The 24,362-nt window shown below is 50.6% G+C and overlaps 1 protein-coding gene across 8 annotated transcripts in view; it reads left to right on the forward strand.

Moving 5' to 3' along the window:
• Positions 1 to 24,362, forward strand: part of LOC127072379 (30S ribosomal protein S18-like) — an 82,836-nt gene that overhangs the window by 43,460 nt on the left and 15,014 nt on the right. Inside the window, exon 1 of one of the 8 annotated variants that reach the window (XR_007785355.1) lies at positions 22,840 to 24,362. This exon is cut by the window's right edge and continues 212 nt beyond it. The exons of the other annotated variants lie outside the window; for them this stretch is intronic. The gene's annotated coding sequence lies outside the window, so the exon portion shown is untranslated. Of the gene's footprint in view, positions 1 to 22,839 lie in introns of those variants that run through there. 8 annotated transcript variants of the gene reach the window in all.

The following is a 24,362-nucleotide window of genomic DNA, read 5'->3' on the forward strand; positions in this document are numbered from 1 at the left end:
CTAGAAAGGTACAACGAGGAAAGGAGATGAGAGAGAGCGAGGTAAATCGTATTCCTCGAGTACTTGAATAAATACTCGCACGTTCGTTGCTTTTCCGTAAGGATTCTCTTTACCCCCTCTAAATGACGTCCTTCGGTCAATGGATCTCCGAGATGGCTCGGCGGCATCTAATCGTCGAGCTCGTACGTATCGGAGGAAACTTCTCCGACGGAATGAGACCGACATATATATACAAGGAGATAAGATAAACTCCGCTTTCGCCGTTTTCAAGAAGGAACGAAGCTCGAGGAAGCTTCGCCAGGGAGGAGAGAAGAAGGGAAAATGTTATTGAAGGATCGCTCTCGAGCGGAGAACGGAGAAAAAGAGAGCGAGTGGAAACGATGGAAGAGAGAAGTAGCGGCCTGGGGAAAGACAGATATATATATATATATATACGCATACATAGAGCAAGAGAGAGAAAGGGGGTGGAAAACAAGAGAAGGGAAGAGCGCATTGGGTTTACCGCAGCGTTACCACCCTTAGCGCGGTCTGAGTTCATTGCGCGAGTCATCAGTATCCATAAGCGATGAGTTACCCCTCTCTCGCTCTCTTCTTTCCATCTCCCTCAAGGTGGTTCTCCGCCTCGGTGTATCTACGTCGATGCCGAAGGAACGAAGCTTGTGTTGGGGCACCTGCTTCGGTTGTTCGCTGCACTCTCCTTCCCTCCAGCCCTTCTCTCTCTCTCTCTCTCTCTCTCTCTCTATGAACTCGATGGACCGCCGCCTTCGTTCTCTCCGCCATCGGCGGTGGTGGTGGCGCAGAGGCGGGTGCTTGATTTTCTTAGGTCAACGTATAATGAAGCCACCGAGGAAGAGAAGAGAAGAGAAGAGAAGAGAAGAGAAGAGAAGAGAAGAGAAGAGAAGAGCAAAGAGAGAGAGAGAGAGACAAGAGAGAGAAGAGAGCGCGGACATCCACCGTCCTAGACCAATCCCCGAGCTCGCTCGGCGTACACCCCGACGCGGGGGCGAGCCAACCAAGCGACGACTCCGATCGAGCGAGCATCCTCTACCTTCTGGACCAACGTCCGACCTTCCTAAAGCTCAGGCTTTCGCGCACACATATCGAGTACCGGAGATACTCTCGCGCAAAGAGAGACTCCGATGTTAATAACGGATGGTTGCAACCATTGGTCTCTTAGGGAAGCGAATTAAAAAAAAGGATCTTGGAAAGGATAAATTCGATTCTTTTCTCTCTCTCGTTTTTCTCTCCGTCCAAATCGTCTCGTTCTTCTCGTTATTATCACCAACAAACACCGCGAATCCTTCGATCTTCGACGTTCGCGGCATGATTCCCACGGGATCAGAAACTCGTTAAGGAGCTTAGGCAAGCAATCTGGCGTCGCTTACGTTCTCGAGATCCCTTCGAGAAAGAGACGCTGGCGACCCTCGAATTTCGAGTCGCGTACGCGACGAACGACGTCTAGGAGTGTCCAACCGAATCACCAAAGCGGAAAAGAAAGAGAGAGAGAGAGAAAGATCGTGGCCGAAACGTGGAAGATCCGTGTTCTTGGAGGTAACGGGGCGAGATGGAAAAATTGCCTCGATGTAAAAACATGAGAATCGCTTCTCCGCCGTCCACACTCAATAAAAGGAGCCCGGCCCGAAGAGATACGCGATCCAACATCCCGCATAGAGATCGTACGCACACTAGCACGCTCGAATACGCAGAGACTCTCTTTTCTCGTCCTCTATCTCTTTAGCTCTCTCTCTCTCTCTCTCTCTCTCTCTCTCTCTCTCTCTCTCTCTCTCTCGCTAGCCAAGGACGAGACCGAGCTGGAGGGAATCCGCATCGAGTCGAGTGGTCAGCTATCGAAACCTCCTTCCACCCTTCTTCCAAGCCTCCTTCTACCCCGGGGAACCGACTCGAGCGGCCAATAATAAAAAATATACGATCTGTTGGCTCACACGGACGAGAGAGCGGCTGGCATACTGGAGCAACGTAGAGACGGCGAATTATACTTCGAGTCCGGTTCTAAGTGATCGCATTTCCACATAGACGAGCTAGCCCGATACGATATGAAAGACTGCCCCTCCGTGCCGTTATTGCCGCGTGTGCCCGAGAAAACGGTGGGTGGAGTGAACTGAAAAAGACCACTACCGATCGAAAAAGACCACCCGCCGTGCTGCTCGAGGGCGAGACGTTTCCAACCGAAATGCCGCTTCTTCATTGGCATTACCGCCGCGTGGATATTTTTCGGATTCTTTACGATCCCGAAAAAAGAGAGAGAGAAAATATTCGACGTCGATGGACCGAATACGGGCATCGAAACGCCCGTACGCTCCACCCACCCTCTTTCTATCTTTGGAAAATTATCGAAAGCTACCGAGATAGATACCTTCCTCGATTCTTCTTCTTCTTCTTCTTCTTCTTCTCCTTCTCCTTCTCCTCCTCCTCTACTTCTTCTTCTACAGCTTTGCAGTCGCGAGACTATTCCGATGATTTAATGGGGTTGCTCCTTTATACGGCAGCCTTATAAAATAAAAAGAAAAGAGGTAGTCGGGATGTGCTCGACCCTGACGAATAAGACGCAGCTACGAACAATTACACGAAATCTATCAGCGTTGCTCCCCTACGTAACCGCTGCCGCTCGGCCGCCCTAAAGAAGGGCAAACTTAACGGAAGAAAGATGATCCATTCGTCATAATATAAAAATGGCCGTGACAGCGTTATCTGTGGCCATTTCCTGCAGCCGTAACGCCACTTCCCCGAGCTCACTTGTCACTATACCGGAGGTAATGATCATTACGGAGGGTCTCTCGCTCCGGTACATAGAGGTATACGAAAGAGAAAAAGAGCATCGGGGGGAGAAGTTTGGGAAAGGAGGAGGAGGAGGAGAAGAAGAAGAACGACGGGCCAAAGTACGATGATATAGACCTTGCCACCACCCCTTTTTTCCAGCCCAAAGGCCCCCACCGATGGGTGGGACAAGATGGCCGCTCCTAGGACTTTCCGACCTGCTTGGGTTTATGTGTCGTAATAAATGGTAATTTAAAACAGCGAGAACTAACAATTTCTTTCTTTATTTCTCTCTTCGTCGCATCCCGCGCTCTCGAGGCAAGGCACACGTACGAGACACACGTACGTGGGCACACGTACGCTACGACGAAAGTAGGAGGGAAAAAGAGAGTGGAAGGTGAACTCTTCTCTCGCGAAGGTGCTAAAAGAGGGAAAGAAGACAGGGACGGTTTTTCCGAAAGAGGGATTGGAGCGAGGGAGGGTCGAACCGGTGGTAGAGCTTTCTTCGAGATATACCAACCAAGAAGCAGTGGAAGCAGCCAGTCAGACAACCAGCCCACGTAATATAAAGAGATATGTGCCGCGGAATAGCATTACCATTAGGAGATATAGTTTAGCGGAGGTACCAGATGAAATGAGATACTGCGACTGAATCATGCATGAAGCCGAAGGTGCGATTCGCCACCTTCGTGAGTGGTGCGCTCGCGCGCTACCAACCAAGCTCGTGTCTACGTACACAGCTCGCAGATATCTCTTTGCCCTACCCAGCTCTCTTCCTCCTCCTCCTCCTCCTTCTTTCCGCCATCCCTCTTGCGCTCTCTCTCTCTCTCTCTCTCTCTCTCTCTCTCTCGCTTCTTCTTCACGGCCGCAATGAGAAAAGTGAATATGCTACAATATTCAAATGGCAGCCGCGCGACACTTTATTAAACGCGCTATTTGCATCGGCGCCTCTACCGCTCGGCCGCTCAACTCTCTTTTGTAGGATCCCTCGAACTGGCCTTTGTCGATCAGACGCGAACGAGTTCCTTTGCGCCGGCTCAATTAAAAACTCCAGACACCAAACGCCTGGGATCGAATCGATCGCAGACTTTTATCAATCGGAACTCGCTCAAAGTTGCGTCCTCTCGACTTTGGAAGCGAGGGAACCTTCCGCGAGGAGGAGGAGGACGACAGACATGTGTATATATATATATATACACGCACATATACGTATATACAGAGCGTACACGTTACGCGCGGACGGCACGTGCTGCGCGTACACGCATTATGCTAATTTCACTTTTAATCTCGTGCGACGACATCGTAGCACTCTCGTCGTTCTCTCGCTAAATTTCTTACCCCTCCGGGTCGTTCGAGAAGAGCCAGTTGGAAAAGCCGGGGAACATATTGCCGTCCTCGACGGAGTCCTCCTATACATGGGACGAAGGTTGCATATTCTCTTCAAATTGGGTACTATTTAAGAGGGGAACGTTTTAGGATACGATCCTGCGTTCGAGGACCGCCTTCGCGAGGAGCGGACTCGGAGCGGAAAGAACGAAATCGTTTTCGCCGAAAAGAAATCCTAAGGTAGAACACAAAGAGGTAGGCGGGAGAACCGAGCGACGGTGGTGGAGGTAGTGCCGGTGATGGTGGTGGCGACGACGCCAAGCGGTGGGAGCACTTATGCATTTATGCATTCGTATTTCCGCGCTCTCGAAGACGAACCGTAAGAAGTCGTCGGCGTCCTCGGAACCGTCAGAGGCACTACGACCAAAGTCGTAGCGGTCCATTGAGGAGAGTAGAAGTAGGAAAAAGAGGAAAAGGAAGAAGAAGAGGAAGAAGAAAAAGAGAGAAGGGGCGGAGGGGAACGACGAGGGGAACGAAGGTGGGCGTAAAGTCGAACCGGAATAATAACATGCACCGTCGTTCGCGCCCACCCAGAGCAAAAATCTGAATATATGAAACGTAATGACGGAGCGTGGAAGAGCGCGTACGATGGCTTTTGCTCGCTCCAGGTGGTCGCGCGCCTTTCCCGTCTCCTCCAAAATCGTGTCTTTGGTCCGTCCTATCCTTCCCGATGGTACCTCCTCGCGAGGTACCGGAGTCGACGGGACAAGGTCCAGATTGGGCTAGACTATGAGAAACATTGGTGCTCCAAAGGCACGATGGAAAGGTACGAATGAAGGAAGGAAGGAAGGAAGGAAGGAAGGAAGGAACTAAGGAAGGAACGAAGGACGAAAGCAAGGAAGGAAGGCAGGAAGGAAGGGCGCCGTCGTAGCCCGGGACCCGTGGCTCCGCCTATCGGTGCGCCGCCTCGCGGTGGTGAATACATTTAGCCTGGTTAGTTTACAAATGAATACAGCGATTGAAGCAACTTATAATATCAATGTACCTCGGGCCGTCTCGCTCGCACGGCGCGCGCCACCCCTTGCGGGTATCTCACTTCCACCCACTCCCTTTCTCGCTCGCTCTCGCGCGAGGTTCCATACAGAATGGCCATATTAACTTGATAATTAGCTCGGTTATACGACTTGCAGATGAGGAAAGACTCGGGACGGACGTCGGCTACCCCTACCCGGAGTGGTGCCAGTGTTCCTTGCTCTGCTCCCTATGCTATGCTCGACTCGGCCCGGCTCCTCGTCGCTCGCCGGATGGATATAGAACCCTTAGTTCGTATTCCTCTCCCTGTCTGCCAGGAACCCCGTCGCGATTCGCCGTCTCGCCTGTCTCTCTTTGCCGGCCGTATGCGTTCTCGCGAGTGTCCTTTCGTCCACGACGAGGTGTTTCTCGCTAGTGTTATCGTGCTCTCCCAGTGTGCTCCGCTCTTTGTGCGCTTTCTCTCCTATCGTCGTGCCCTCGCGGATCGTGCCCTCCTCGCCGTGCCGGTTCCCCGGAGGTAGGTCACGAGTTACCGCGAACGAGGAACTTCTAGGTGGCGCCTTGGGGTCCCAAAATGGCCGCTCTGGTAGCGCCGCCGTACGCTTCTTCAAAGAGATCGCGCAAACCTCTTCTCGTCTCTCGCGCTCGGCCGAAGAAACGCGACACCGGGAATACAAAGTATAGAAGCGCATTCCGAGAGATGACTGGCATTGAAAGCTGTCTTTGGAGCCGCACCCGGTTGGTCTCCTCTGCTACGACCGGAATACAGAGGATGGCGGCCATATTAGGCCTCGCTCCTCCTCTTCTTCTTCTTCCACCGCGACACCCCCCCCATACACACGCACCCTCCCCACCCACCTCCCTCTCCTCCTCCCCTTCCTCTCTCTCTCTCTCTCTCTCTCTCTCTCTCTTCGTTACGAGCGTCTCTTCTTCCGATCGAGTTTACGTTCCTTAGAACGCGACGAACGCTTTGTCACGCGCACCTGGTCGCATTTCGAGATTTGTTTTCGCCAAGACTCGCACCGCTGAAAGATATGACGCGATTACGGATAGGTGGACGGGGGAACGGGAGGAAGCCTATGCCGGATGACGTCGATGGCGCGAGAATCCCAAGAAGAGAGGCGGATCTTTGCGACGGACTTTGCGTGCCTTCGCGTACACGAGAAACTTTTTATTGAAATCAAAAATCTAAATAAAGCGGCTACTTCGTAGAGGAAACTTCGTGGAGGATGCTTCGCTATTACTTGCGCGTACTTTACCAGCCGTGAGAGAGCCACGTCGTTTATCGTTTATGCTCGTCGCTTCGACGACGACGACGACGACGACGACGACGACGACGACGACGACGACGATCGCAGCCGTCGTCGCAGCGACGTTTATCTTAGGAAAAATTCTTTGTCGATCGTGGATCAAATAAGCCGTCGCGCTACGCATGCGAATAACCGGCGTCTCTTGGCTCTTGGTAGAAACTGGACGATCGAACGAAGAAACGAAGGAACGAAATACGGCGTTCGTGGTAACATAAATTCGATGATAAAAGTTACGCCCGTATAGAGGAATCGAGTAAACCGCTCGCAGTTGGAATGTTCGAAAGAGGGTTAACCGGTAGGTCGGACGATAATTTTCTTCAAGATTACTTGAGAAGTAAATTATAGTAGACTTTGCGTCGGCAATCGCGGAGAAACGCGCGCGATATACGGTCACGGGATGTTATACATACGTCGTCGCACCTGGCCGCATCGCGGTGTGGGTGCCACGAGGAGGAAGGCAAGAGGGCCGTCGAAAGTAATGTATGCACCCCTGTACGCACAATAGAGTCCGCGAGCCGAGGAGAGACACCTGAGCCTGCAGCCGCGGCGGAGCGTTATTCGAGCCGGCTGCTCGTTCGATAATCGCGCCTTGCACCGATCGTTCTAACTGTCGCCGAAGAAGAAATAGAGAAGAAAGAGCGAAGAAGATGAGAGAGAGAGAGACGGGACGAGCAGTGTAATTTCGAGTGTATCGCCACGACGATAATCGACTACGATAACGGATCGAACGAGTCGGAATAAAAGACGCTTGTCGTTAGCGTACCGACGTGATTATTTTCATTATAGTAGGTACTACCTACACGTACTTACGTTCGTTGGAACGATCGTTATCTCGACTTTGTGCCTTCCCACTGTGCTCGAGCGAGCGCGAGCGAGTAAGCGCGCGCGTTCGCGAGAAGCCCTGGCTTAGATTTCATGTTTTTTCTTAATGATTCGAGCAATTAGCCACGCTGAGTGCCCTGACTTCTCGTCGTTCCGGCGAACTCCCTCGTCTCCTCCCTCTTCCTTTCCATCCGAGATCCCCGCGCGTATCGTCATTTTTCCTGCTCCTCTCGAAGATAAACGACGAAGCCGACGGATTCCGACTGGAAAAAAATGATTGCGACTCGTTACCACGATCGAGTCTACGACGCGTTGCTCGTTAGATTCTCCTACTCGATTTCTACTAAATAAAGATAGAAAGGCCACATTTTTCGAGCGAGCGAATAAAGCATAATAGAACGAGCGCGCAGAACGAGCAGCTCCAAGGTTTTCTCCTTCTTCTTCTTTTTCTTTATCTCGCGAGGCTTTTTCCGAAGATGAAAAATTGTCTTAACGAGAGGGAAGAAAAATACGGGGCGAAACTCTCGCGAAAGGAAGAGAGGGACGTGCCGTGTTTGCGCATTGTTATGTTAACGCCTCGGCAAAGTAACAATCGACTCGAGGACAATGGCGAAATCCCTTTGGACGAAAGAAGGAGGGAGCAGGAGAGAGAGAGAAGGAAACGGCGTTATCGCATTATCGTATTGCGGCGCGGCACTGCCTTTACGTAAATTCGCGTAAAAGTGCATCGCGCCGTCCCTTTCGTTCTTTCCCGCGACTTACGTCTATGTAAAATCTCCTTACTGGCGACGACGAAGCGCCCTTTGCCCTCCCTGCCACCGTGTCTCTCTCCTTCTCTCGCGCCCTCTTTAATATTCCCCGTTAGCATAAAAATGCGAGGAGATTTCGCACGTTTCGTACGGATATCCGTACCGAGGACTCTCATGACATTATTATACGTTCGCTCTATTCGGACGATAATCTACTTCGCGGATCGTTTGATTTCCGATCGTTAGCTTCCTCGAAGTAAGTACGAACTTGGAGAGAAAGATATTCTCGTCTCGAAAGCGAGAATCCTCGAGGAAAGAACGGATCGCACGCTTATCGTCTCGTCGGCCATTCGTAGGCCCTCCGAGTTTTTCGTCGTGCAGGTACTTTTCTGACGATATACCTAAACTATAGAATGCGTTGGTAAAACGGGCAACCCCTATACTACACGAAGGGATGGTCCCAGAGACAGAGATAAAGAGAGAAAAAGAGAGAGAGAGGAAAGGGGCGGCTCGTGGATGGGTGGGCGAATATGCAAATGTAATTGATATTACTTTTTAAATATTCCCCACTCTCCCCGACAGCGGCCACCCGTCTGTTGTTCGTTCGTTCGTTCGTTCGTTCGTTCGTTCGTTCGTTCGTTCTCTAACAGCAGAGGGTGCGCCTGCTTTATACACTCTTACTCTAAGTGCCTTTTACCCCCGTACCGTCGCTACCGCCACCGCCACCGACGGCCTCCTATACTGCCCTTTTCCTCCCTCTCTCTCTCTCTCTCCTCTTTCTCTCCGCTCTTCTTTACGCGGCATTCCCGTAAGCAAAGCTAATTAATAGGCTTTACGAAGAGATAGCTAGGAGATATCTCGGTCCGGATTACCGAAAAGAGTAGTATTCGTGTTTCTCCTTGTATCTTACGAATCGTTGCGTTTTTCCAAGACTCGACGACGTTTTTATCAACCGATCGTAATCTTTTTTCGTTTCTTTTCGTCCCACGTTTCTTCGTTCATTCAGGGGAGAACGGATACGTTCTCAATGCGAAAAGAAATCGAGATCGGTCCATCGAGTTATAGCGACACGACGGCGTTCATGTAGATTAGCTCGATAAATTCAGTATAGGCGAATATAACTGCGCTACGCGATATATCCGTCTCCTTTTTTTCTTTCGGATCATCCGTCAAATACATATCATCGTCTACCTCGTTGATTGATTCAATTCTAGCTACAGGCGGAATCTAGTGAATTATCATATATTAATTTGCACGCGATACGCAATGAATCTATTAATTGAATGCACCACATCGACGATTCGCTGATTATGATTAATGAGATCATAATAGGCTTGCCTCGCGGCATTAGAAGCACGAGTGACCCGTATTTAATTACCGCTCTTCCCGAAGGCGATGCCTTCTTTTTTTCATCGAACCGATTAAACGTACGAACAATGTTTTTCCCTCTAAACGTCGCTCTTCCAAACGTTTCGTTCGAACGATCGAGGCTACCGGCACACGTTTACGGCCCGTCGGAAAGGAGGGCCAAACAAACCGTAGATATCAAATAAATCTCGTTTAAACGATTACGCGTTTTGCCCTTTGACGCTTTAATACAATTAGTTTGAAATAATACGTCTTTGCGTCGATTTAAATATTTATCGGTTATTAAAGAGCGATTTCATTTTCATTTAACGTTGCGAATACCAGCCGGAATCGAGTCAGAGGTATTCCGGTGAAATTGTCGAGTTTCACGATATAATCGCGACGTTATAAATCTTCGAAATAGATCGATAAAATAGTATCGACTGAATCTTTAACAAAACGGGCAATCATTTTGTTATATTTCCAGATAGAAAGTAAAAGTAATCGGCTCGATTTTCTCCTCAGCGAAGAAACTGTTACTACGTAGGCAGACGCTATAAATCCATTCACTCGGATGTAAAAGCGAGTTTTACGAGTGCGTAGATGATAACGCTCGGACGAGAGGGGGGAGGGGAGAGAGCAAAAAGAAACATGGAAAAGAACAGAAAAGAAAAAGAAAGGATAAAAATCGAAAAGACTCGAACATTTTCTTCTGGCTAACAGAGGCGTCGAACGATCGTGGATTCGATCGTCGTTGCGATAGCTCGCGCAAGAGAAAATCGCTTGCTTCTATTACCTCGCGTACGCGTATAGGTACGAAATATACGATAATCTCGAAGGCGTATCGCGGGCCCTAATAGAATGACGTAATGGTAAGCAAGCGGCTGTCGGAGTCTTCAGCTTCTTTCTCTTTTTCCTACGTCTAGCCGGGCTTGAGCAGCTGTTTGTACGTTCGAGAGAGAGAGAGAGAGAGAGAGAGAGAGCGTACACCGGTGCTGGCAATAAGATTTATGATAATGCGTCGTCAGGAATAATTAGGCGTACACATACGGCTCTCGTATTATGCATGGCGAGCGCGCATACCACCTATCCGCGTAACGCACGGCAAAGTTTCCGACCAGAGAGAATGCACGGAGCCGGATCATTGGCAGTCGCTCAATTAAGACCGTCTTCTGGTAAATAATAACAAGAGGTAAACACGACAGCGTGCAATCGTTTGCACCTCGCTTAATGTCATAATCGCGCTTTTCCCTTATCACGTTCCATGCCTTTTCTTTAACGAGTCGCGGGCGCACTTTTATCAAAGGCTGACTTTCCCTCGGGTCTGAACGAAGGGATGCTCGGTGCGCTCGCTTTTACGGAGCGTGACAAGGAGAGAGAATAGGAGAGAGAGAGAGAGAGAGAGAGAGCAACGACGAGGACGACGACGACGACGACGACGACGACGACGACGACGACGACGACGACGACGAGGAGGAGTATAAGCGTAGTTGCGTGCCACGAGTAGGTAATTACCAGGTTCCCCGTGGTAACCCAACGGCGGAGCAGCGATGGCGGATTCTCTCGACTTGCTCGCTCGCTTCGACCGCGAAGGATTCAGGCATTCGGGCATTCGGGCGACGCCACCGTACGATGTTCCCGTCACACCGGTGGTTTCAACGCCAATTAAACACCCGCTTGTCAAGGAGACGCCGAGAATGAGAAAGAGAGAGGGAGGGGCGCCCACGCACGCATCGAGCACCGATTCGTCGTCGCACGCAATACGTTGCCCTCGCACGAATTCCGATTATTACCCACCTCTCGTCGCGATGGCTAACGAATGCGACCAATTCTCGAGATTAAGAGCTTCTTCTTAAACGTCTGATACCGCTCGAGGGAATTAAAGGAGGCATCGCTTCGCGATCTACATATATATTACTATTAGGTACGCTTTAAATCGTATATTTAATTCGTACAAGGGATATTACCACGTGCCACGTAAACGCGACTTACGCATTGCGGTAATTTCTTACAGTTTATACATACCGCGAGTACAAATTTATTAGCGGCATTTAATTACCGCGATCGAACGACGACGTTTCTTTCGATGTTACCCCGAGATAGTCGCTCCCCGTAAATCCAGCTCGCACGCGGCTTGCAATTAATGATTGTTATTAAAAAATAAAATCCTAATTAATGCCAGCGATAGTGCGTGCGCTAAATGAATAAAATCTGCCGTAGTCGTGCGACTTGACAAATGTCGTCTTTATCGGCGTACCTCGTCCGTTTTTAAGTGCGTATCGTCGAATCGTAACGCAGCCGGACTTTCCTCAACCCTCCTCCTTCTCCACCTTCGCCGTAACAGGAAAGAAGGAAGAAGAAAAATTGCGAATGCATTTAGGTCGGAGCGCTACGACAGAAGGCGCGATAACGAAAAAAGGCCGCGTGCGTGCCTCGATAAAAAATATATTACACGACTCGCGACGCGCGTTTAAACGTATCGCGCCATAATTCTCTACGGTAAAACATTCTCCAGTCGCGTTCGATTTCTTTTTCCCTACGCAAACTAGATCGTCCAATGGGCCGTTTTATACCAAAGCGAAATATATGGATTTTTAAAAGAGCGTGAATTAAGTTTCAGAGGAAGAACGACGCTCGTTTAATACCGACGACGCAGTATTTTCACCCTCGTGCGACTGATTTAAAAGTACGCGATACCGTTACGTACACGAGTTACGTAGCAGATAAGCGGATATCAGCGCGCGCTCTCTCTCTCTCTCTCTCTCTCTCTCGCCGACACATATCCAGGCTGACCGAGCGACGTTCTTTATCGACGATCGCGTTCCGTACTTTGTACTTTGCTCCGATCGTCCTTCGTTCGTCGTTCCTCGCTGTTCTCGATAAATCGAGCGTGAACGTGCTTAAACCGAGCCTTTCCTTTCGCCTTGTCCGAGAGGAGAGAGAAGAAACTCTTTCGTGGGCCTCGACGAGAAAATTAGCCCGAGCACGTGGGAGAACGAAAAAGCTAGGCATCCCCCGACAATCAGCCCCCCGTGGCTTCGGTAGCTACGGTTCAACGTCGCTTTTAATCACGTCCCGGTCGTAGGGTGCACGCCACTGGCACCCATGGGGCCGTTTCATTGAAACGCCCGCTCGTTGGATATTCGACTGCTTTATTAGAACCATACCTATCCTTCTTCCTCTTCCTCTTCCATCTACTTTGCCTCTTCCGGTAACGCGAAGGAAATTATCGAGTATCGTAACGGCTTCGAGAGTACTCCGAGCCGCACGGAAACGGGAATTTGTAACGAGCGAGGATAGCGATCGTTTTCCGAGTTGGCAAAGTTATTTTGAAAGGGAAAGTCTAAAGAGGAGGTGGAGGAAGAGGAGAAGGATACTCTGTCGCGAATATGCAAGAGCAGATCGCGCATACGCAAGGTCCGCCGTGATAGCTTCTCGCCGTCGGGCATTTGCGCAAGAGGAAGGCCGTCGGTTATCTCGGCACATCGCCGTTTCGCGAGCTAATTAGCCATCTTACTTGGCAAATGGCTTCCGCGACTCGCCGAATCGCAGCCGGCCCTCGTACCTTCTCGCTCTTCTTATCGCATCGAAATCTAACTCGAGTCAAATCGAGATTCTACGAGAACTCGTCGGACCGATACCGCGCGTAGATCTCTCGAGGATTTCCCGCATCTTCCCTCCGCTTCCTGCGGAGAGAGGCGAGAAAGGGCAAGGAAAAGAAAAAGAAAGAAAGAAAAACGAGCGGCACCGTGCGACATCCTATCGCGAACGCATACACCGGCATCTTTTATTAAACTCGACCCTTCCTCGGGGATGAGGGAACGGCTACCCGGGAGCGCGTCCTGGATTTATCCCTGAGAGACCTTCCATCATTTTAAAGCCCGCCGTGATAAAATTAGACGGACGATTTCATAGAAGGAAGAAATTATCGGTCGGTTGGAAAGTTTTGAAATCGATCGTTGTTGGGCGATCGAGCGTTGTTAAAGTTTCGCGGCGATGAATTGGCAAAGGAGGAAGATGAGATAACATCGATGGAATCTTCCTCGTCGAAAGTAGTCGTTCGACGTCGCGTCGTAAGATCGACGGCTCGCGATCGGCGACGCGTGGAAACGAATGGCATGGTCGTTGAGGCCTCGACTTAGCAGCCACACCAAGAGGATCGAGCGCGCGCGCTCGTACGTACTCGCACACGCGGAATAATGATCAGCTATCGGGTCTTGGTCGATGCACGTTCCTCGCAAATGACGTGTCAGGTGCAGTCGTTGCGCATCGTTCCGCAATGCGGGCCCCTCTTCCTTCGCCTCGCTGCTCTCTCTCTCTCTCTCTCTCTCTCTCTCTGGTTCTTTCTTTTACGTTCGACTCCAAAAGTGTCGCTTGTCGATCGTCGTTAGTTCCTCGACGATGACGACCAACTTCCTTTCAACTTTAGAATCTCGAAATTACGTCGACGGTCCCGCTTTCTTTCTCCGTTCTTCGTTTTATCGTTAAATACCTTTGTCATACCTTGGAAAGAACGTGGCAAATCACTATTCAATTGGCACGATCGTTCTCGTTATTACCTCCGGCTCGAGGGGAAAACGGTTCGAATAATACCGAGTTACGAAACTCTATCCGTCGTGATGCGTTTTATCGTCGGTTCGCCAAGTCGAGGTCCCCGACTATAAACGTACGACGAATTTTCGTCAAAGAAGGGAGGAGAGTCGATATTTACGAGAGATCTTTAAATCCGCGAGATCGTCCAGTTTTTCCTTTTACTCTCTCGTCCCTCGGACGAGCGTCTCACGTAAAACGATAGAGAATATTAGAAGGAACGGCATTGCGGCATAGGTCGTCGATCACGGCGGCGCGGCGAATAATCGAGAGGAGCCGTAATAGAAAGCACGTCGTTTCCCACGACGGCGATTCGCGCTCGTCACGAATCGCATGACGGCGCGTGACGAGAGAAGGACGAGGACGCCCTTACGTTCGCGAACCTTTGTCCGTCGACTAGGAGGAACGGAGGGAAACGCTAGACGTTTCTAGCCTAGATCCTGACCCCTAATCACGACGTAATAATACCCGATCACGAAAGATATTGCACATTTCCGCGGAATCACTGCTATTTCATGCTGGTAAGAGGAAGAAGAAGAAGAAGAAGAAGAACAAGGAGAAGGAGAAGAGATGCACCCGTCCTCGGTCGTTCGACTCGCCTCTCTTTTACTGTCCGTCGACATGCGATCCGAAATCCGCTCGACTCTCGCCTATCGAACGACTTTCGGTCGTTTCGCTCGCGTCTCGCTTTCTAGTATTCGCTAGAATCCTAAGGAATCGAAGGATATAGGCCGAAAAAGAGGATCCGTCGAGAGAGAATCCGGCTGCTCGACAGGACGGGTTTAAAGCGAGCGTTTTTACGCGACGGCGAAAGAACAATTGGAAAGAGATCCCGGTGATGGGCCCAAAGGCGATGGTCGAGGAGACGAGACGAGACGTAGGCGTCCGTTCTACGGGACCGTACGAAAAGCAACAGAGAGAGAGAGAGAGAGAGAGAGACGAAAAAGGGATGGAGGTGGAAGAGAGAAGGGTGCCTCGAGCCAGCCGCACCATTAATCATCGGGGTAATTCCATAGATGGCTCTTGGCTGCTCCGAGGAGCGAGCGATGCATGCCAAACTTGCCTCGTGCTTTGCTTGCCGAACGAGCTGCGAAGAGATGCATTCGTTTCTGCTAGAGCGAGAGAGAAGGAGAGAGAGAAATAGTATAAGAGCGAGACTCGAAACGAGGCCTTTTGAATGATACGTATCGCTCGGTGGTATTCCGGATGAGGGAACGTCTCAATGAGTATCGAAATATTCCCTCTTTCTCTTTTTCTCTTCCTACATGCGTACTGTTTCACCTCGTAATTTCAAACGTTATCGATATCGGAGTTTCTTCTCCCTCGTCTTGTTTTACAAGAATATCGGCACGTTTCGAACTAGATATGGGCAAACGGCGAGTAATTAGTGATCGATTATAACCGGTCGATCTTCCAAGTATATTATCTACCCTTATAATCGGAAAGCCGATTCGTTCGTAAAGGTGGATATTTATCGGAAAAGGAGGAGCTCCGTTATCGTCGGAGGGTTCGATGAGATCGGACGTTAACGAGGTAGGACGAGTCGTTAGAACCTTGTCGCGGGCCCGTTCGTACAACGTCGCGTCTACTCTCCGGGCGAGTTTCTTCCCTCGCAAGAAGTCTCGTACATATATACTTTCTTTCTCTCTCTCTCCCTCTCTCTCCTTTCGCTCGGCTCGTTGTTAAATCCGTCGGAGAACACGTCGAACGTAAAATAAGGGATTCGAAGAGAGGGAATCGCAAAAAAAGATCGAACTCGTCCGCGGAGACACGGTGGCCACCGGGCCGTCCGAACGATGTCAGGAGTTTAATCAATGCATTTAGCCGAATTCCTGTCTGGCCCAAATAAAAGGCGAGACGAGGGGAGTTTAAGCGCAAAAAACGGGCAGTGCACGTCGCGGCCGCCCACCAGCACCAGCACCAGCACCGGCACCGGCACCACCACCGTCGGCACCACCCCTCTTCTTCCTCCTCCACCTCGTCCTCCTCCTTGCTTTGTCTCAAGCAGGACTTTTCGGCCGTCTGCCCGGTCTACGAAAGTTGTTAGGTATTCCGCGAGTGTACTCTCCCGACGAACGAAGGGAGGGGACGAGGTCTCTTCTTCGAACGACGTACGTCAAGCACGAAGAACGCTGGACGAGCGACGGCCGGCTCGACGACGAATTTCTAACATCGCCCTTTCCATTCACGGTTTCTCTTCGGCCTGTCGCGCCACCAGAACCCGCTCTCTCTCTCTCTCTCTCTCTCTCCCTCCTTCCCTGTCCCTTCCTATCCTCGTATTCGTTCCTCCTCTCTGTTTCCTTTCATTTTCTTCGAAAAATATATTCTTTCCTAGCATCTCTCGTCTAAGAGCGAGCAATGGATTTCATTGAAAGTCGACGAAACTGCGGCGTTTCCGGTTCTCTCTCTCTCTCTGTCTTGCACGCGCGCCTTATCTGCGTGGACATCTAGGACGGAGGTTGGTTCTTTCGGTTAAAAAGAGAAAGAAAGGGTCCGACGAATAAATTTCGACTCGCGGCAACGCGCGCGTTTCATCTCCCTTCTTGCGCTCTCCTCTCTCTTTTTCCGTCCGATCTCCGAAATACGCTGTGTCCTGTTTCACCATTTTCATAAGAAAATCCAACAATACGCGACGCGTATAAATCTCTCCCTCTCTCTCTCTCTCTGGCCCCGTCTCGGTAGGCGACTAAATCGGAACGGAGCAATAAATATCGCGAGAGCGACGGGGCGAACTTTGATTCATGCTCTCCGAGATCCTTTTGGAAAAGTATGTAGAAACCCGTCGAGTAAAAATCTTGCAAGGATTTTTTGCTTCGGTTCCTGGGATATCGATTAGGCGATATAAGAAAACGATAGATCTTTCTCTTTCTATCTTTCCCCCCGGAGACATCGGCGTACCGACGAAAGAGACAAGGATTTCGTTCGAAAGATCGATACGAAAAGTAAGCTTCGAGCTGAGCGTTATTGATTCTCCTTTCGCGAGTTCGTTACGCCTGTCGGAAGTATAAATCAAAGGTAAAGTCGTACGTTCGACGTCGCGTCAAACCCGTGGATACCCGTAGGGGCCTTCGATGGAAACGAGGATAACACCTCGTCGTTATTCGCCATGGAAAACACAAAGGTACGGCTTTTCTTCTTTCTTCCACCCATGGGAGACGATGGAGTTATCTCGCCTGTTACTCGTCGTCGTCGTCGTCGTCGTCATCATCATCATCATCATCATCATCATCATCATCATCATCGTCGTCGTCATTATCGAACGCGCACCGGTATCCCTGCTTTTCCGAGCGCGAGCGTTACGCACGAAACTCTACGACGGCAACGAACAACACAATGCCGAAGGCGATCGTAATTTCTTGGGAATCTAATTGTTGGAACTCTCGGCGCGCGAGCAGGTCGCGCGTTTTCTCGATAATAAGGGGGAGAAAAGTCGTAACGAAGTAACGACCCCGGGAGTACTGTTACTCGGTAGCGAAGCTCGCTCACGGAAAAATCATTTCTTAATGGAATAATGAGTCGAGATAGCGTAATAATAACGAGATAGGAGTAACATTTTAGTCCGCGTAACGTGAAATTACTCCTACCAAGGGGGAATCTGATAACCGACCCGGCGATAATTGGATCCGATGCATAAACCATCGTTTTTCGCGTATGGACTCGTTAAGCGACTACTTTCCGAGAAACGGAAACGTCTGGACGCTCGCAATGTAACGTAGTCGTTAATGTCCACGGCCTTGAACGATCGTTGCGAGTTGAGTTAATGGAGAACGCGGCCCGTTTCGATTCGTTTCGATTCGTTTCGATTCGTTCCGATTCGTTCCGTCGGAAAAATTTCCAACTCGTCCTTTTCCCTCCCCGTCCACCGTCCGCGAAAACCGATTCCTCCTTCTTTCCTTTCCTATTCCTCGTCCTTTTTTCCCTCCTCGAACGAACAATAAGCCTCGCCGCGACGTTCGCGCGAGCGAGAGGAAGAAAACTTAGAAAAGTCGAGTCTCGAGTAAACTCGGAATCGCGGGATAATCCGAGATGATCGCCTAATAGCTTTAGGAAGGAATCGACTGGGGGCGGGGGGTGGGTAGGCGACTACTTAAAATTAGCATAAGCTCCGACTCGCCGACTAACGAGCGGAAGAGACGAGACCCCAAAAGTGCCGTGACGAGGCAAAAAAAGTCAAAACGACGAAAGCCAACGTATCCCGAAGGAACGTGTTCCTCTAGACGGACGAGAAATTCTTCTCTCCTTCCGACTATCCCCTTCGACTTCGACCTCGACCTCGAGACTTGGACTGCTCGCGAGCACCGTCGAAAATCTCGAGATACCGTAAATCTACGCGTTTCGCCTTGATGTTTACGATCCGATCTTCGAGTTCGTTGCTCTTAATTAACTCGCGTGATTAATACGTTCCGAGGAGTAAAAGGAAAGTATCTTTTTCACGCTTTTCCTTGCGTAAAGCGGCGTGGCAGAGCGGACGAAGCGAAGTCCGAGGCTCGCTTTGATCTAGTTCTCTTTCTCGAAACCAACTCGAATGTTGAATCGAAGAGACATGTGGGACAGAAGGCGGTAAGACTCCGTCGCGACGAAATGACGAGGAGGGGAGAAAGAGAAGGAAAAAGAAGAAAGAAAAAACGAGAGGCATAACGTTGTGAAAGACGTCAAGCACAGACTCGCTTTTTCCAAGTCCACCGAAAGTCGTAAAACGTCCAGCACCCACGTAGAAACGTGTATCACGTAGCCGGTGGCTCGTTCGTGAGTTTGTGTGCGTATTATCACGTACGTACAGTCCGTGGTACCAATGCTCCTCCAACGAGGACGGGTACTTTCCTAAGAAACGTTTTCCCATCGTTTCTAACGTCGCTCCTCCCGGATCGCGCTCGAGATACAAAGAGTTTTAACTTTGCGAGGCATGTCGCGGCGTCGAGCGCGCAATCGGGAGACGCGATTTCGCCGGCAATCGCGAGAAAATGAAAATCCTGTCGGCACTGGTGTGCCTGACTGTACCGTACGCGTAGAAGCTCCGGTGTATACGTGCTCCGTCGTTCGTTCGTCCGTCCGTTCGTCCGTTCGTCCGTTCGTCCGTCACGAGTGCGTGCGCCAACGAACGTCCGGACGAGACGCGAGCGAGAGAGAGAGAGAGGAAAAAAAGATGCTCGATCATGGGACAAAAGTCGGGCCTACGTCCCGTGGGAACGCGGAAAGTCACGCTCCTTTAAAAAGTACGATCCGCGGTGCACGTTCCGTCGGAGCAACTCGCGGATTCTCGAGTCGTGCCTGAAAAATACGCGAGGCGAGTACGTGTTCCTTCGAGTTGGTCTCCTTTTGTACTTATTGTTAGACGGATTATAGGAAAGGAATGGAAAGGAATTAAAAGTCTGCTTACTTTCCCCCTGGCTCGTAGCAAAAACTTGACGAATTCAACGGCATTAGGAAGTGCAGCGAGTTTTTTAACTCAATTATCGCGCTGAATACTTAAGCGCCATACGCGAGCGGTAGAAAATGAAATTCTTCGAGTACACGCGAGACGTATTATAACTCGATTAGGCGGCTCATTAACTCCAGGAACGCGTTATAATTATTTAATCTCGACGAAGGGCGATTACTCGTAACAGAGTTTCCACGCCTGGCGAGTATTAGGCAGCGATTTTTCCGTAATAGGACGAGCGAGAGAGAGAGAGAGAGAGAGAGAGAAAGACACACACATATATATATATATAGAGAGAGAGAGAGAGAAAACGGGGGAAGAAGGGAGGTAGGTAAAAGGGACGATCTGCTCGTTAACTCTGCGGGCAGCTTTGAAATCGCGCGGACAGGTCAGGTGTATCTCGCTCGAAGCGACGCACCTGTCCGAGAGCAAAGACGCGTAGAGCCAGCTTGCCGTTCGTTCGTTCGTTCGTTCGTTCGCTCGCCCGCTCGCTCGTTCGTGGCGTTTCGTTTTATAGGAAGGTGCTTCTATCGGCGATCTATCAAATTACCCTGCCAGATAAGAAATTAGGGGAACCGTAGGAGCCGACGAAAAAGCATCCGTGACGGACACACGCTCGGCTATTATTTCGGCAGCGTCACCCTCGATCTCGTTTCGCTCGAAATATCTGCTTCCTCCTTCCACCGATCCTACTACCGATTTCGTAGTGGCTCACCTGCTCGAGAAACGTGAAATAGCTTTTCGCACGACACACCGAAACTATCGCGCTCGTAACGTCTCACTTTCGCCCTCCTTCGATACGTCGCTCGGCGAAAACGCAAACAGAAACGGACCATTGCCCGCGCGACTCTTTATTCGACGATATTTATTAACTTATAAATTTACCAATTAGAGCGCGCGATAATAATTCCGTTTGACAGATAATTAAAAGAGGGAGCCGAGTAATTGAGTTAATTGAGAGCAAGATTATACGCGTTGGAACGTTACGCAAAGCTTGGCCTGATATATGGAACCGTTCGACGCGCACAGATGCACACTCGTACACGTAAGTATATACGACTCTCTAATCGGCATAATCACGATTATTCCTCGATGGAAATAATACGAGAAGAGGAGGAAACTTTGAACGGTCTTGGCGCGGCTCTATCGGCTTGAGATCTCGGAAACTCTACCGTACGAATCGATCTGTTAACCTAACCGTTGATTACTTCCGTTCTTTTCTAAGAACTTTGTGTAAACGATATACAGGCGATATTACGAGCGACTTCGATTTGCCACCAAGACGGCTAACTCCTTCTCGTCTCGCTATCGATTTAAAGGGACGACGAAACGACTCGACTCTTTCCGATGTACAAACGCGTGCTTAATAACGTGCACTTGACCGATCCGACCGAGCCGTGCTTCGATCGACACGCATGAAAGAAACATTTCGAGAGAAGAATCGCAGAGCGACGAACGTCGTCGTTTCGCAGTGCGGTGCGAATTTTAACGACAGGGGGATATACGATCGGCCGACGACGACTCGATTAAAAAACTAATAAAGCGATCCTCCTGGAAAAAGATTTGCCTATCCGGCGACGCATCCTGGACACCTGCTTCGAAATAATTTCGTTCGACGAGGAAGGAGAAATTTTTTTTCCTTTTCTTTTTACGCCTTTCTTCGATACCGAAAGGACGTACAATAAAGGTTCTAACCGTTAGGATACAACACGACCGCAATATCTCCCGATATTCGCCATTTTACGTAAGATGCCATCCACTCGGTTCGCTCGCCTATTAAAGCGATCTCGAATAAAGTCGAGACGTGGGACGCGAGACTAGACGACGACGACGACGACGACGACGACGACGCGATCTCACCGATTCGATCTCACGAGCCAGACGTGGAACTGGTCTAATGCATCCGTCCGATATATTTCGTATAACGCAACGCGTCTTACGGGAAACCGAGTGCGTTTACGTAAGGAACGCGCGCGCCTACGTAACGATCTGTCTCTTTCTCTCTATCCGTTATTGAAAACAGTACATCGCTCTAATTTGTATCGTTACACCGAGATAAGCCAGCTGGTAAGACGAGAAGAAGGACGAGGAAGAGAAGCGGGTGATGTTCGAAGGCCAATTAGAGCGATCGTACCGAGAGAGAAGTTTCGCTTCGCTCAAGTTTGTCGGCTCTTTCTCTCCCTCCGTCGAGCTTTATATACAAGGAAGAGAGGACGAATATGGACGAGAAACTCTGGGCTCTTAACATAACTAGATAACATTATGACTTAATTCCTCCATTAACGGTGTTGGTATCGCGTATACGCAACAGGCCTCGGAATAAAACGCGACGACAAATTTGAGTAAAGAAAGGCGCGAGCGCGCGTGCGCGCGATTCTCTCGCTTTAAGCGGGGAAGTGCTAATTTATCCACATTCCTGATCAATAGCCTTACACTATCTAATCGAACGATCTCGAATACATCTACATGTTATTAAGGAGCCCGATGTGGCTGTGTGATAGTAAGCTAAACGGGGGAGAATATATCCCGACGATGTGCATAAACGCGGCTAGGCGAGCAGTGGCTTTATGCCGCCTCCGCCGTCGTTACCTTCGGAGACGTATTAATCGCTCTTCTAACAATTAATTAACGTGAATTATAATGTCATTAACGGGCGAACGATCGACGCGCGTCGACGGTGGCTTTCCGCGAGTCTTGGTTCTGCTCGGCCCGGCCCGGCCCGCATTTACTCTCCTCGGTCTTCCCTCCGCCGTTATCGAGACGCGTTGATTGTTGAGCCCCGATAGAAAACTGCCTGGCCAATAAACAACGTTCCAATCGAATTCGCCGATCTTAAAAGGAGCGCTCTAGTCCGCGCTGCAAATTCTTCGCCGCGCCGTGTAGAGAAGAGGGAAAGATCGGCGTGCAAATCGGAAGGCCGACCGCTCGGCGCGGCGTAGGCCCCACCGCGGGACTATTCCGGCTCGCATTAATTTTGTACCGTTGTCACCGGGAGCAACATGCGTATTCATGAGACACACCGAGGCTTATAAACGTCGGGCTATTAGTGATACGATTAAAATGTGCATTTCTCGGCGTTGTTTTAAACGCAAGCCCGGCCGCGGTCGCGACCGCAACCGCGAACCGACCGCCGCGACGCGACGGACCGACGGCTTTCTCGAGCCGTAACCGCCTTCTCTTATTTCACCTAGGAGATATTTTATTCGCCAACCCCTTTCCTCTCCTTTCGCTCCGGCACGTTCTTTAAACGACAACCGAGTCGAGATAATAAGTTCGAGAGTGGTCTCCTTGTATTTCGGATGCATTCGGGAATGCATTTCGAATGCGAGTTCGTTAGAGCGTCTAACTCGGCGTACGCGGCTCGGCGGGGAAGGTGGCACGAATCCGAATTGTTTATGCGTCGTTTCGGAGCCGAGGCCGGTGTGTCTCTCGGTGATGCCGCTGTTGGTTGTTCGGCCGGAGAGAAAGAGTCGCGCACACGTACGCGTATCTCACTCGCAGGAAGCGCGCATACGCGTATCAGGGGGCGATGAATATGCATACCTTAATTCGCGAGGCTAATTGAATAATTTGTAAAACGCGCCGAGGTAGCCCGAACCACCGCGACCTTTTTGCATTCCCCCTTCGTAGGAGGGACCGCGAGTGACGCGGGCTCGCGCTGGTGTGCGTACGTGCGCGTGGTCGCGCGCGCCGTAAGGGTACATGCGAAGATGTGCATGCACGAGGATGCGCGTGTGCGTATATATGTGTGCGTGTACGTATATATACGTGCATAGATAGATGGAAATATACGGATACACGCACACGTATATCCTTAGAAGAGCGCGGTATGGATAGCTCGCCTAAAATGCGCTTCGGCAGCCGCCTCGCCGACTCGTGAATCATTCCGGGAATCGACTTTATTCCACCGGGATTCTCCAAAGTTTCGTGCGATTCTCGGGTCTCGTTAAGAAGATTTTATGAGACGCCGAGGCAGTTCTCTCTCGAACGGCTGTACGACTCGACGTCGTCTCGTCGAAGACGAGCAGAGTCCCGTCCTCTTCGCCGTCGACCCGGTAGACGAAAGCGGTGCTTCTTCAGGGGTCCTACTCTCCCCCTGCTGCCTGATGAATGGGCACAAGGCCCTCCTTACTTATGCGATGCGTGCCCTCGCCGGCATACATCACTGCCAGCTAACTTTTTTACGGTGCACGATGCGAACAAGAATATGATTACGCGCGTTAACATTCTTGGAATATCATCCGCATGGCCGTCGAGTCCAAGGATCCCTAGGCCATTCGTCTTTCTACGCGAAACGCGCGAGGCCAACGCGGAGGAGGACGAGCGAGGAGGACGAGCGAGAGGACGACCGAGAGGACGTTTCGTTCGGTTTTCTTTTCTCGCGTAGACCCGACGCATTACCGCCACAAATCCGATCCGATATCCTCCGTACGAAGAAATCAGTTGTCGTACGTCGAATCGTTTCGACGACAAAAGCCGCCGAGTTGGAACAAGTCAAAGTTGCCTCCCGTCGCCACGAGGTTTCTCAAAGGCAAACGCGTTCGAAAGCCTTCCGAACGAATCTCTCTGCCCTCTCTCTCCCTCCTCGATTCCGTCTGTCCGCCCGGTCGCCCGCCCGCCCGTCCGTCCGTCCGTCCGTCCGTCCATCCATCCATCCATCCATCCATCCAACCATCCATCCATCCGTCCCTCTTTATCGTTCGTTCGTCGAAGAGCGAAGGGAAGAGAGACGAGAACGCAGAGGTCCTTTGATCCTCGGCACTCGGTGTCGGCAAACAGGAACTCCGCTGGTGAACGCAGCCACCGCGCTTTAATACCTCATGCAAATTTCAGGAAAAGGGCACCCCCGTTCGCCCTTCCACCACCCCCTCCTCCTCCTTCGACTCCTCACACTCCTGCACAGTGGTGATAGTCCGCTATATTGCTTCCCGAACAAATCGCTATCCGCTTTTCGTCCCCTCGCACCCTCCCACCCTTCTCCTGTCGACTTCT

Source organism: Vespula vulgaris, chromosome 25 (genome assembly GCF_905475345.1).
Source record: "Vespula vulgaris chromosome 25, iyVesVulg1.1, whole genome shotgun sequence".
NCBI lineage: Eukaryota > Metazoa > Arthropoda > Insecta > Hymenoptera > Vespidae > Vespula > Vespula vulgaris.